Source organism: Castor canadensis, chromosome 9 (assembly GCF_047511655.1).
Source record: "Castor canadensis chromosome 9, mCasCan1.hap1v2, whole genome shotgun sequence".
In the NCBI taxonomy this organism is placed as follows: domain Eukaryota; kingdom Metazoa; phylum Chordata; class Mammalia; order Rodentia; family Castoridae; genus Castor; species Castor canadensis.
The window spans coordinates 137,416,235-137,429,015 of NC_133394.1; the positions used below are offsets into that span (position 1 = coordinate 137,416,235).

The 12,781-nt window shown below is 35.9% G+C and overlaps 1 long non-coding RNA gene across 1 annotated transcript in view; it reads right to left on the reverse strand.

Moving 5' to 3' along the window:
* Window positions 1–12,249, reverse strand: part of LOC141410780 (uncharacterized) — a 54,102-nt gene extending 41,853 nt beyond the window's left edge. The window contains exon 1 of the long non-coding RNA XR_012435564.1: window positions 12,126–12,249. This is a non-coding gene — a long non-coding RNA (uncharacterized lncRNA). The remainder of the gene's footprint in view (window positions 1–12,125) is intronic.
* Between the last annotated feature and the right edge of the window lie 532 nt (window positions 12,250–12,781).

A 12,781-nucleotide genomic window follows, 5' to 3' on the forward strand; every position in this document is an offset into this window, starting at 1 on the left:
TTGCTTCATAACTTAGTAGAGAGTATCTAGTGGCAAAGAGCAAGTATGAGAAAAAAGAGGGACACAATTTTATAACAACCCACTCTCCATGGTAACAGCATTAACAAATCCATGCATGACAACTCATTTCATGAAGACAGAATCCACATGACTTAATCACCTCTTAAAAGTTCCACATCTCAACCTGCTGCTTTGGAGGTTAAGTTTCCAACCCACGAATTTGGAAGGAAGGGGCATTCACAATGCTAAGAAACTAAAAAATTGAAACTGAATCCCTATTCTGTGAATCCACAGGCCACACTCTTTTCCTTTCTCTGTGTCAAATAAATGTCACAGTAAAAGTGTCTCTAACAGTTCAGAATTTCAGAAAATTCAGTATGTTATTGGAAGAACATGGAGATAATGAGGTAAGTTACTCTGTTAAAAACTCAAGAAGAAAATTGTGTAAAAAAAGATAAAATTTAAAAACAGAAAGTTTTGAATAGGTCAAATACATTAGAGAGAAGAAATAGTAGGAAAGAGGTGAAAGATATAAGAAAAGAAGAGGGAAAAGAAATGGGTTGTGGCCCCTCAGAAGTCAGGATGAATGGAAAAAAGAGGGTGGGGGATTAAATTTTGTCATCATATTAACATTTTCACTTAAATTGGCAGAGTCAGTGAAAAGATGTTATTTTACTATTTTGTGAGCAGAAAGTGAGAAGTTTAAAGTAAGTATGGAAATTAGTGTTATTTTTTGCTTACTGTGACAGAGGACATGAAAGTTTACTGAGTAGGTAAACTAGAAAACACTAACAGGTGTAATATATACTGGTAAAACTGGAAAAGAACTTAGTATGGATTTTCTTGTCTGCAGTTCTAAAGGCCTACTGAAAGTTGGGAACATAAACTTCTGCATGAGAATGGACAGGGTCTAGAGTTGCAGAATGGGTTTGGAAGTAAAACCAGATGGAAGGACAGTTTAACAAGATGGCAGAGTATGTGACATATTAAATCATCCTAAAGAAGGGAATAAATAAAATGCAGGGAGAGAAATGGTATTAGAGATTTTAGACCAAAGAACATTTATAATCCACTAATTCCCAAACTGGTGTTCTGTGGATCATGAGGCTTTATTTTTTTTTAAATGTTCACATAAATTTGGTTAAAGCAGTTACAAATATTGGTTCTTCAGAATAAATGATAGTATGCTAAATTCTGTCAGCTGAGAAACATTTCAACATTTATTAACACCACTCTGCTAAATTTATTTGACTACACATCATTTTATCTTACTTTGTGTATCTCCTATTAACATACTAAAATATTAATGCTCCATGTAATAACATAATTCAGTAACTATAGTGCAAAAGGGGTAGAAAAATGAAAAAACTAGCATGAGCAGATAGGGACCACACATGAATATTTAAATTTAAATTTTCAGAACTGATGTATACATATAAGGAGAAACATAGAATATGTCTATGCTTAAACAGTATATGAGCATTATAGTTGAAGGTCACTTAAGTTGTGGAGGTAAAGAAAATGGGGTATATTGTTAGGCAGTTCACCCACATGGATGCAGAAATAACCTATGGTCATGCCAGGATGCGATGCGAGAGTAACAACCAGAGCCAAAGTAGTGATTACATGTTGAGATTGACTTTGAAGTTTATAAACAAGAACACTGCATAGGAGTTGAAGAGGCAGAGTTCATTGTTAGGAACTTGTAAGAAGCAAAAGTAAACAAAAGCAACAATTTGGTAGCATCTTTAGTTATAATGAAACAATCACTCTTGTCTTTGGGAGCTATGCTCTGGGAATGGAGGTATCTGAGTGACCTTCTTTGGGAGGTCAGGTGGGGAAGAGATCACACTAACAAAAGATCCATGTTTAGTTTTGTTGATGTCGTTTTTTTAATGAGGATTCTGGATTGAATTGTATCATCCATTCAAATTTATATGTTTGAGTCCTAACTCCAAGTAACTCAGAATGTGATTATATTTGAAGATAGTTTTTACAGAGGTTTGAGATAAAATGAGATGTTTAGCCTGGGTTCTAATTCAATATGACAGTGTCCTTATAAAAAGGGGGAAATTTAGGCACAAAGACATATTAGAGGGATGATGATATGAAGAGACACCTGGAGAAGACAACAAGGGAATGAGGGCCTGAATAGATCCATCCATTGTGGCCCTCAGAAGCAACTCACCTTGCTGATACTTTGATTTTGGATTTCTTGCTTCCAGAACAATAAATTTTGTTAAGGTACTCAATGTTTGTTGTTGTTGTTTTGTAGCACTGGAAGACTGAATAGAGTCCTTGTAAGTGAGCTACATCCTTAACGCTTTTCTTATTTTTCTTCTACATAGGGTCTCACTCAGTAGCTGAGTCTGGCATTGGACTTATTGTATCACTCAGGCAGGCCTCCAGAGTAGCTGGAATGACAGCCCTGGACCATCATAGTCAGTCCAAAGCCACTCAATGTGTGGTGTTTTGTAACAGCAATCCTAGCAACATACAGCCGATAGATGTACTCAGTCAAAAGGTTGACAATGATTAGAAGGTGACTGGTTCCCATTTTTAAATTTTATTTTGTTTTTCATCATGAAATGGGCTTTTCTAAGAAAATATCATAAAGTCAACAAGATGAAAGTTATTGGGTTCTGATTTGTTCTTCCCTATTGCATTGAAACTGTACTCTTGAGAATAAAGGTTTTACATGTGTTGACCACTGTTACTTCATTATTAAGAGTAAGGAATTAATTGCAGAGTACTCCTTTCCTATAATCAGTGTGCTCTCAGATGTCACAACATCATAGTAGGGCACAGGTGACCTGAATGCTATAATGCAATCTGCACACGTAATTTAATATGCCTTGATGGAAGCTAATCTTTAGCAAGTTAGCTGGCATTTTCCTTTCAGAGGCAGGGTGGGAGATCCCTCTCCTTTGTGAGAGAGACTCATACTTCTCACATCTTTTTTCTCACTGAATTGACTTGCTCACTATCTAAGGCATTTACTACATAAAGATTCATGTTTGGTGGGAATAAGTTTTTCATTGCACATGACACCTTGAATGGTAATACAGGAACCTATGATGCTCAGATGTGCATAGAACTTGAAATTTTACTGAATCAGTCTGCTGGGAGTTGGAATTTTTCTATATACTCTAAAATATTTCTGTTCCTAGAAGACAGCAGGAGAAAGAACTGCTGTTCAAATCAGAGTCAGGTGTAGCATGATTTTTTAAATATATAAAAAAATGAATACTGTGCAGTCTGAGGTGGCTTCTTTTCCATCTGTCAGCACATTCTTTACAACCATGCATAAACCTTATTATCACACTCAGTGTGTTACTGCAAAAATTATCCTGGCCTTCAGAACAGTCTCTCTACAGCTTTGAGTGGAATTCAAACTTCACTGCAGTTAATTTAAAAACAAGCAACCTAGTAAAAGAGAGGAGAAAGCAATAGACATTTTCCTTTCATAGAAAATTTGCTACAAGTCCTTCATTTTATCATACACACAAGGGTAAATATTTTTGCATTGCATAAAACAGTTCCTGATGACACACATTTGGCCTTGATAAAATTTTTCCACTGGATCCACATATATTAACCTTTGATGAAAAGACCACAGAAAGAAAAGGCATGAGTTGAATATGGCATAATTTCAGAGATTTTTTTTTACATTAACCTTTGAGTTCTGAACTGTTGTAGTGGTGTGTTTGGGGGTATATTTGGATAGAGACATTACTGTCATCCTGTTCATATTTATGGGCCTGACCTTTGTATTATAGTAGCCTGCTTTGAAGCGCAGTTATTTTTAATTGCTTTATGTGTCCATGGAGACTGTTCAGTACCTCCATCAGTTATATACAGTACCCTGGCACATATGTTTGCTCAATGAATCTTACAATGACTTGATAGTTATGACTATATCTCAATACAAGAGGAGGAATTGTTGCATTTTTGGGTGGTGTATGTGTTGTGTGTTTGTTGAAAAATGTGTTTTATTGTTAATGTTGCTATATACGTAATAAGGTGACAGGAAGAATTAAAAATGACAGATCGTTTTGGCTGCACTGGGGCCATCTGAGATATAGTCTCCTATAATGCAGTTCAATAAACCCAGCCCGTGTGAAGCCTACAGTGCATGATTCATGGTTGCAGCAGGGCTACTCACAGTGCTTTAACGAGCCGCATGGTCATAGACTGGGCAGCAGGAGGCTGAAATTGCTGTTGGAAGACAATAAAAAGTTCTATGTCCCAAAACTGCATCTGAAATTTGCAAGGATGCCTGAATCTCCAGTATCACCAATAGCATTGGTTAGGAGCTGGACAGAATGATTGCACAAAATATTCATCTCAGGATGACTTACTTAGGGAAAAAAAAGGCATCCTCATCCTTTCTGCCTAAAGAAAGCATGTCTGTGAAATTTCTTCTGTGAATGGGTAACTAGACTGTGGCAAATACTTTGTGAGATATTCATATTTGGTGAATAGCACTGGTCAAATGTGAGTCCAGAACAAGTGGCAACATCATCTCGTGGAGCTTGTTAGAAATACAAACTCTGCCCCACTCTTGCAACTGAATTCCTTGGGACAGGGAAGATTGCATTTTAATAAGCATTCCAGATAGCTGTTCTGCAAACCAAGGCTCACTTTAGTGGCTTATACCATAAGAAATGAAAAAAAAAAAGTAATTATACTTAGCAGAGACTCTATTGCTTTTAGGGTAAAACTTCAGTTAATGAGAGCAAACTAAGTGGATTCTTGCGGACAGTCTGTGTTCTTACTAGATCAAGTATTACCTGGACCTTCAGCAAGCTACTTAGCTAAGATTTTCCCCCACTGATAAAATGAGAAAAATAATGGTATCAACCTCATGGAATTTATAAGATTTAAATGAAATGAAGTATTTGATTATATGTTGTAAACAGTAAAGTGCAGACAAATGTTAGTTGTACTTAATAAGTAGTCTTATTGTGCACTCCATCTGAAGATAGATCACAATGAAATAAGTTTACACTAGGACTAGAGTAATGCCAACTATTCTTATTTGTTAAGTTCTCATTGTGGGCCAGACTCTGAGTTAAGCACAGTACACACATTATTCCTTTAACCCATTAATTCCTAAAGCAACAATACTAAGTAGATTGTAAAAATTGCCCAATTATAGTTTTTTGAAGGAGTGAAGTGGATAAAACAAGCTAAGTAATCTATTGAAAGAAACACAACTTGTAAGTCACATATCTGTGATTCACATTCAGAGCTTTCTTAACCCCAACACAATTCCTTTTATTGAGGAAGAGAATAATTTTCCCAATATTCTCCAGAATCACAATTTTATCTCTTTCTTGGTCTATAATAGCATGACTCTTGAGAAATAACAGTTAGGATGATACTCATGAAGTATAAGAAGATACCTTGAAATTAAATTTTAGCAATAATTGGTATGGCAACCAAATGCATGTGTCCTGCCCCCACCAAACCCCTGTGTTGGAACTAAGACTCAATGGGATGGTTTTACGAGGTAGGGTCTTAAGATGATAAGATGAATAAGTTATTAGGACTCTTCCCTCATGAATGGGATTAGCAACTTTATGAAAAAGCTAGAAACAGCTAAGTAGTCCCCATATCACCCTTCCATTCCTTCTACCATGTGAGAACACAGTGTTTATCCTTGCTGGAGGACACAGCATTCAAGGTGCCATCTTGGAAGCAGAGACTGGACCCTTACCAGATGTCAAATGTACCAGTGACTTGATTTGAGGCTTTATGGGCCCCAGAACTGTGAGAAATATATTTCTGGTTTTTTATAAATTATACAGTCATAAGTACTAACATATTAAAAATAATAAAATCTTAAAATGTGGGTACTATTCTCTGAGTAGTAAGGTAGAAAAACTAATATGTAATATTTTTAAAAATTGATAATAGCAAAGATAGATACAAAAGGAGTTGTTACAGCTCACAGTTAAATTAATGTACTCTTCTAATATATTCTAGTTGTGTGCATTCTCAGTGTCTTCTGCAAATAATGTTACACAGTGGATCATACTGCAGAAGCCCCTCAGAAACCATTCTGTATTTCTTGATGTTCTTAAATTAACTTATCAAATATGTAGTCATAACATAAAAGATCAAGAAATACCTAGCCAGGGATAATTCAGATGTCAAGAACTTAACTATTCTTATAGCAAGTTCTCAAACCTTGACAGTGTATGCTGTTCTCTAGTTTGATTCTCACTGCCAAGGGAAACAAGAGTTTGGTAAATTTGAAGCAACTTTGCACTATTGGATCAACACAGCTGACAAGTTTGAGGGCTGAAATCACCTTCTCTTTCTTTCCCTCTGTGTGTGTTGAGGAGTCAAGACTGGAGATCTTTCTTTCTTTAGGAAGCCTGTCCAGACAGGGCTACTAAGTGGTATCCAGTCAACTGGATATTGGTAAAAAATACAGAAGGCAAAAGGAAGGGAGAAAAACAGAACAGTAGAAAGGCACAATAACTGCTCCTGTCCTGGAAAGACAGCCATTCCAAAGCAAGGGCAGAACAGTGTTCACTGAACAGTATGAACTTTGCTCACATATTGAAATGAAAAGGGCTGTCCTAGTTTCACTTATTTTTTTTTAGTCTTCCACTCAAAGGCAGAGAATGAAACAAAAAAGTAGTCTATACAACTATTGCTCCCTTTTCAGGCTGTTGAGGAAATGGCATTTCCATCCTTATTCCTATTCTCAGGTTGTTTCTGCATCTAATAAAACATTCCTTCTGGTGAGATAAACACTCTGGGATGACAGGTTCATAATGACCAGCATAATGACTAGCAGAAGCTGACCATATAGTAGCCAGTATTGATGCAACATTAATATCATGGAAGCAAAGAGTTACCTGAAGCATCAGAACACTTTTTTTTAGAAACTAATAGTGTAAACATTCTGTGCTTGGTCCCTTACTATTGATTATTTGATGGGTAGACACAATAAAAGCCATCACTGAGTAACCAGATTAATGAAGGAGAGGTGACTTTTTCATGATATTGACATTGAAAGTCCTGTGAACTAGAGGAATATATTTAACTTTTCTGAGCTCCAATTTATTCATATGTGATCAGAATAAGAAAGGCTAATTTACAGGGGGAGGGATTCTTCAAATTTAAGTTTCAAATATTGAAATTTAAATTTAAAGATGAAAATACTAAATGATTTCTTCCTGAATTAATCTGCCAACAAATATTTAATACCTACTCCATTCTAATGCTATGCACAAGACATGGGTCTATTATTAACATGAACGCTTCAAAGGCTTTATAGCTTATAACTAAGACAAAGTTACAGAATTCAGACTCTCCATGGACTTGGTATATAATTGTATTTTATGTATCATTATCTTTAAGTAAAATGTAGCATTTTAAAATTATGAATGTAGATGTCAAACCACAGTAGGGATTTGTTAAAAGTAAAAATCATAGGATTCATATCACAGTGGCTAAAGAAGTTATTTCTACCCACTATGCTTTCCAAATTATAATGGTCCATGGACTTCCTACTAGACTTTCTTACTTAATGTTTTAACATACACATATATTCTATAATATCCATATATTGTATGTTAGGATATATAGATAGATCCTAACATACTTTCTTATATATTTGACAACTCTTTCATTATAATATTTTTGTAATTCTTTATATTTTCTTTTATGTTTTCAGAATATATGTATTTTATGTGGTGTTTGTTTATGAGTTTATACGTTTCATCAAGTTTCCATAGATTTTATATTACAAAACTTAAGAATCCTGGATTTTTAGAAGATATATCAAAGGAAATCAACAATTCTGACATATTATACTCAATGTTATCATAGGAATAGTTATTGTCATGGTAGGAATAATATGAGATCTCAGCCTACATCAATGAGTGTGTGTATGTGTAGTGGAGACTTAGGGAAGGAAAGTCTGAGTGGTTAATCTTGGAAGATTTCCAAGACAAACAATGTTTCAGTTAAGCCTTAAATGAGGAAGTCAAAGTTCAACAAGCCAAAACTAGAAATTAATGAAAAGGGTGGTAATAGGTAAAATATGAGGGAGAGGGTGCAGGCATTAATGACTTTATTAAAAGGTATATATGTGTGAGAAGGTTGGATGTGCTTGGAGGGTCTGTATGACCAAACAGGTCCCAGGATATATTTGGAGGAATAAGGGTGATGAGGCCAGAAAGGGAAGCCAGCACTAGACCAAGAAAAAGGTTGAATGCCTTGCTAAATAGTTTGTTATCCTAGATATGGTATAAAGCCACTGGGGAATTTTTAACAGAGGCATGCTCTCATGACACTTGTATTTTTTAAAAATTACTCCAGCTGCATGGTAGAGGATGAACCATGGGGGTATAGCAATTGTAGTGGTGGTGGGAGGTGGTCAGAGAAGGAATGAGCTAAATTGTGAGTCTGTGGTAGTAATCCAGACAAAAAGTGATGAGGGTCTAAACCACAGTGGTGACAGTGTGTGAATTCACTGTGCAGAGTGTAAAACACTACTGTGGAGTTGAAAGAAGGAATGAGGAAAAGAAGGAAAGGAGGGATTGAGGGAGGGAGAAAAGGAAACGTAAGAAAGAACAGAAAAGGAAGGGCAGAAGGCAGGAATTGCAGTCTTTGGCTAAGTAGATACTTGAAGTCAAAGTGTTTCATTAAACACATTCACAACTGTTAGTCTACCTTGGAGGTGTGATAAAATTACTGGTACCCCAGGTCTCAGCCAATCAGCCAGATGGCTGCTGATTGGTTCAAATTCAAATGAAAACTAATCAGATCCTTTCTTAAGAGGTTCAGTTGATGCACAAATAGCCACAGCCACAGTGAACTTGGTGAAAGGAAGCTGTTACCAAATACACAACCTCTAAAAGGCAATGCAAAAAACGGCATCATTCCCTTTTTACAATTAGCAGCAGAGCTGCAGAGACTGGCTTGTGACTACACACACACACACACACACACACACACACACACACACACTGCTGAGTTTGTTTTTAAAAAACGTAATACAGGCTGGTTTTCATATCATATTCAGTTACAGAAACATATCTAAGAGAACAGTTTGACCTAGAAATAAATCAATGCACATCTATGTTAACATGCAAGGGAGATGAAAAAAAGAAGAGCTAAAAGCAATCAGTCAAAGTAATATCTGAGAATGATTTCAAGAAAACCAGTTTTTATTATGGAGTTTGCTTGTCAGCTTCCTTTTATTCTTTTGGCTATTAATTATTAGTGCAAAGCAGTAATTCCCTATTACATGCTTTCAAAGCTCAAAACTATTTCTAGGATTTTTTTCTTTTCTGATACTGGGGATTAATCTCAGGGCCTTTCCTTGTTTTTGAAAACCTGTTGTTTTTGATGCCTCTATTGCAATCAAATGATAATCTTTCATCTGATTCAATCATTCATCTGATAATTCCTGAACTATTGAATAATTCTCCAGAAAATAACAATTCTGGTTTTAGAAAATATCCTTAATCAAGGATGTAAAGAGGAAGTTTCCCATTCAAAAACTATGGTTATTAAAATAAATGAAGTTATATGTAATTCTAGAAGAGCTCTTAACTTAAACAGCTCTTCCCTTTCCACTCCAAAGACTACTTCCAATTCACAAACCAGAAAATCCAAATCCACTCTTCAAAGGATTAGATTTTATATAAGGGAGGGGTGGAAGGAAGTAGATTAAGCTACATAAAACAAGAAAAGTAAATAATTATTACAAAAGTTTCTCTGAAAAAATTTGACATCAAAAAAGCATAAAATTAAGTTTTAAAAAAGAAGTCAATCTAAAGATCTGTTTGGGTGTTATTTCCTTATTAAGTATATTAGCATTAAAATTACCCACAGTTTAAACAATTTTGGTGGAATTTCTGAAGCTGCAGTCTGCTGAATTCTGGTTCCAAAAATTTAGGTTAAAAAATACGTATGCAACTTCTATACATGAAACCCCTTCCATTTGTGAGCCTGGGTTTGTATGCACATCTGCCAGCCTGACCCAAAGAAACCTCTGATTTGATAGTTTTTGTAGAACCACAAGTATTTTCCAACACATCCCAAAGTCCCTTAATGACTCTCCACCCAGTTCAGCCTCCTGAAGGTTAGTGCATAATTAATGAGGTGGTAGACATTCTCTAGAATTAGTTTTCATCTAAATAAAGGTGCCCGATGTTTATCTGTACTCTTTGTATTCATTGTTGCCTTGAATATACTGAGCTTCCTGTTGGTCCAGGGAACTATCGATTTGCTGACTAATCTTTTTATCTGATCATTATAGATTGTAACTTTCAGTCTATAACCTTTACACACATTGCTATTGTGGTTAAATAAAACACAATACAAAATAATTAACAGGTTCCCATATCAGTATTTCACTCCCAGGTAAAAGCAGAATTAAGGCTTCAATTTGACAGTGGACATTCGCATTTTTAGAGAAAAGTATAAATAGAAGATGAATATATAATCTTTAGTTCCTTAATATAAATTACTCAGGAAGAACTACTATGTAGCCTGGGGGAAATCAACAGCTTCTTCAATTGGATTGCTTCTGTCACTGTATGGACACAGTCTTGTTTGATGTACTCCCACCATTTGTCTTGTATGGAGTCTTTTATCTAAATCCGAAGCAATGCAGTCATCAGGGCTGTGATTCAATAATGGCTCTGCAGGAGCTGTCATCCACAGTTTGCTATTCATCTTGTAAAAGGCTTTGAGTGTTCAAAGTACCAACGAAGGTTGGCATTTCAATGCCATGGACAGATCACTTAAAGTTCTTTTGTGTTCACAAGAGAGAGAGTGAAATTGAGAATGGGGGAGATTAAATGGCCAACCTTCTCCTCTACCTGACTACCTAGGGGGGGTAACCCCAAGCTATCCTAGAGAGCAAGGATATGAGTTGATCTGACCTGCTCTGCCATGGGACATTGCCATGAATGGGAGAAGGCATTCAGTGGTGTTTACATCACACTGAGTTCTACTGCTATAATTAAGAGGCAACAAATTGATGGAAATTGAACAGAAAAGGGAATTTTAAAAGCGATGATGATGAAGGGAATTCCTTGGAATATTTTTAGAGTCAACACATTAGCAAGAAGAGCATATTTAAGGAGTTTAGATATAAATAAATAGGACTTGAAGATGTTAATTAATAGACTCAAGTGTCATACATCAGTGGCTACTGTTCTTTGCATGTAAACAGGCTGGACTGAGACTACTATCCTTAGACTTGGCTGTTGAGTTGTTTTACTGCCTGTGAGAATATTTCCTTATTCGATTCAGACTCTATTTCCCAGATTTTTGTAATCATGATAGTCTATAAAGAATGAGTAGCCTAAGAAAGGGGTCAGGTATAGGAACAGGGTGGCACATATCCATAATCTCTATACTCAGGAGGCTGAGGCAGGAGGATCATGGGTTCCTGATCAGCTTAGGCTACATAGTGAGCCTCCATTTCAATTAAAAAAAGAACTGGGATAGAAGTTCATAAGAACAGAAAGAGATTAAACTGAATACAATTTGCCTGACTCATAAGACTCAATTATGGTATTTGATAGCACTTGAACACAGGAGCATGGAGATAATTATCTAGGTCTGAAGCCACTTAGCTGCTATACTCATCTACTGTGACTCTGACCCTCAGCATGTACTTTTGGAATGAAATTGGTTGGGAAGGGCTAAAACAAAAGAAGAAGAGTTCAGAGTAACAATGGGGACCTAGAATATAAACCCAGCTCTCATTCTGATTAACTGTAATGCAATTTCCATATGATGAAGGATTTAAAATCAAAGATTTAAAAGATACTCTTCTTCCCAAACAAAGCATGATTCTGCAAATGTAACAGGTGATAACTATACTTTCTTCAGTCATGAGTTCATTTATTCATTTTTGCTACATCAAAATACCAATAAGTATGCATCAAGTTGCCACTTTTTGTTAAGTTCTTTGTTAGTGTCTGAGACTAGAATAGGTTAAAAGCATATTTGTTCCTGCTTTCATAGAATTTACAGCCTAATGAAGAAAGCAGGCATTTTATTAATAATGTCATCAGTTTTAAGCACAAATGTGGTAAATGTTAAAACTGTAATAAATGCACGGTGCTGTGAAAACTTACAAATGAGTGAAAGTGACCTGGATGAGGAAGTCCAGGAAAGTTTCTCTGAAGGTGTAATAACTAAGATGAGATCTGAAGGCTGGTAAGGTGATCTTCTTTGCCTAATCAGTCTAACCTTCATCCTGAAAAGAATGAAGAATTGAGATTTTAAACACAATGTAGCATAATCAGATCTGTTTCTGTCTCAGGCTTTAGAGAGATGTACTGTCAAAAGTAAAGAAGATTTGCAAGAGAGTAAAACTAGAGGTAAAATTAACCCACCTCATGAGAGAAGTTGAGTGGAATAAATTTCCATCGGGAATGATCGGAGATACCATGTGCAGTACCCAGAATTGCCAGGGCACAGATAGAGCTGTGTGTTATGGCTCCCTCAAGTCTAGCTCTATCACGACTAGGTCCTAATTTATAAGCATCTTCTTCTTGAGAGCTGTAAATTCACAAATGTTAGTTTAAAGAAACATAAGTTAACTTTAGAGAAAAAAAATATCTCTTCATCTTTCTCCTACCCATCATCATTTAATGATGGGTTACCATGGGAGCAGATGTTAATATCTGTGTCACTACTAACTAATAACAGTGCATTCCAAAGCAGAACATTACAATGGTGGTTCCACATGAGCATTCCATAAAATTTGCCAGTACTGCAGGATGGTCCA